General features: G+C 47.6%; 1 pseudogene; it reads left to right on the top strand.

The window, feature by feature from the left end:
- Positions 1 to 2500, top strand: part of LOC142914273 (28S ribosomal RNA) — a 9969-nt pseudogene that overhangs the window by 3828 nt on the left and 3641 nt on the right.

Raw genomic sequence — 2500 nt, 5'->3', positions numbered from 1 at the left:
TTGCTGAAGCGCTTGGGACTAAGACCAACAAGCAAGTCTCTGACAAGAGACGGGACCTAAGTAAAAAGACAGGGGCCCCCATGTCAGACAGCTTACATTTTTCTTCTAGGCCTCTTGAGACATTGTCTCCCCCACCAAATGTAACAACGGGGACTTCATCCATACTCGCTCAAGCAGCTGAGCGGCTTACGAATGAGAATTCTGGGACCCTGGAAAAGCCTGCAATGGAGGCAATAAAGGCTTGGCTTAACGGCGAGGGCCAACATGATGCCCTCGTAGAAACTGCCACAGCATTGATGCTTTGTCCGATGAGATTGGTGAAAAACAAAGGCAAACGTTCAAAACCCGAGAACGACATTGTTAAACCCAGGATATTACCCACACGATCTTGGATGAAGAAGAGAGCGGAAAAACGAGGAAGCTTCATGAAGCACCAGAAGCTCTTCTTTAAGAACCGCTCTCTTCTTGCGTCCTTAGTCCTGGATGGCACTGAACGTCATGAATGCCGAATCCCGAACGCAGATGTATATCGTTTTTACTGCGAAAAATGGGAGAAGGTGTTGCCATTCAATGGCCTGGGCCAATTTAAGTCATCAGGTGTTGCAAATAACGAATACTTTGAGCCCCTAATTTCGGTGGAGGAAGTTCAGACTGCCATACGGGCCATTAAACCAACGTCAGCAGCTGGGCCAGATGGCCTAACAAGGGCTGCAATCTGTGCTGCCGACCCCGAGGGTCGGACACTGACAGCCCTATTTAATGCATGGATGATTACAGGAATTATTCCCAAAGAGTTGAAAAAGAATAGGACGATTCTTATTCCTAAGGTTATGGATGATGAAAAGCTGAAAGAATTGGGGAACTGGAGACCAATAACGATTGGTTCAATGATTCTGAGATTATTTTCCAGAATAATGACTGCACGTCTTGCTCGTGCTTGTCCCTTAAACCCAAGGCAGCGTGGTTTTATAGCGGCATCTGGCTGCTCTGAAAATCTTAAGGTGCTACAGGACCTTATGAGACACGCTAAGAAATTGCACAGGCCGTTGGCTGTCATGTTCATCGACATAGCGAAAGCTTTTGACTCGGTTTCGCATGCTCATATTTTATGGGTGTTAAGGCACAAGAAAGTAGATGAACACGTGGTGGGCATCATCCAGAACGCCTACGATCGGTGTACGACCTCGTTCAAAAGCAATGGCGAGTCGACTCGAGAAATTAGCATACGTGTTGGTGTCAAACAGGGTGACCCCATGTCACCCCTGCTCTTCAATCTTGCCATGGACCCTTTGATATGCACCCTAGAGTCACACGGAGTTGGGTACTCCATTGATACCGACCACGCGACAGCTCTTGCGTTTGCTGATGATTTGGTGTTGGTGAGCGAATCTTGGGTTGGTATGGCCGCCAATCTAGCGATCTTGGAATCATTTTGTGGGCTATCGGGATTGGAGGTTCAGGCCAGAAAGTGCCAGGGCTTCATGATAAGCCCAACCAAAGATTCATATACGGTGAACAACTGCGACCCATGGACTATCAAAAATAAAGATGTCCATATGATCCAACCTGATGAATCAACGAAATACCTTGGTCTGAAAATTGGCCCTTGGACTGGCACTATACAGCCTGATCTACATTGTCAGCTAAAGACATGGATCTCGAAAATCGATGAGGCGCCTCTGAAGCCAACTCAGAAGGTTGAACTACTCAATGCCTATGCCCTACCCAGATTGTTATATCCTGCAGACCACTCGGACTGCAAGCAATCAACTCTCCGTGGGTTGGACCAAGAGATTAGAAAGGCGGTAAAAGGATGGCTCCACCTTCCCGCTTCAACTTGTGATGGACTGTTATATGCCAGAGCCCGAGACGGAGGCCTTGCCATCTTGAAACTGGAAAAAACAATCCCTTCGGTTCAAGTTAGAAGGCTGCAACGTATAGCAAACTCGTCCGATGCTATCACCCGTAATATTGTGTCCTCGCATGGTATGGAGGAAGAATACCGTAATTTGTGGGTACGAGCAGGGGGTGACAGTGATGCAATCCCAACATTCGTTCTCAGGGACTCGGTGTCAAAAGAACCTGTATATCCGAGACCCTGCGATTGGAGGGAGCATGAATTTCAGAGATGGTGCGAAAAGCCGGTTCAAGGAAGGGGCATTGTAAACTTTGCGCATGATAGAATCAGTAATGCTTGGTTGAGGCCATGGTGCGGCTTTAAACAATGCTTCTTTATCGCAGCACTACAACTAAGGGCAAATATTTACCCAACAAGAGAAAGCTTGAACAGAGGCAGAGATGGGGCCTTACGTTCCTGCAGGAAATGCTCTGCCAGACTCGAGTCCCTTTCGCACATTCTCGGTCAATGTCCTGCAGTACAGAAAGCAAGAATTGCGCGACACAACAAGATCAGTAACATTCTGGCAGACGAAGCGGCTAGATTGGGCTGGTCTGTATACAAAGAGCCACGGTTCATATCCGAGATGGGAGAGATGAGAAA

The sequence above is a fragment of the Petromyzon marinus genome, unplaced genomic scaffold (genome assembly GCF_048934315.1).
Source record: "Petromyzon marinus isolate PM22_M1 ecotype Great Lakes invasive population unplaced genomic scaffold, UKy_Petmar_22M1.pri1.0 PM_G_Scaffold_28, whole genome shotgun sequence".
Lineage (NCBI taxonomy): Eukaryota > Metazoa > Chordata > Hyperoartia > Petromyzontiformes > Petromyzontidae > Petromyzon > Petromyzon marinus.
This window is presented reverse-complemented; position numbering and strand designations above follow the sequence as displayed.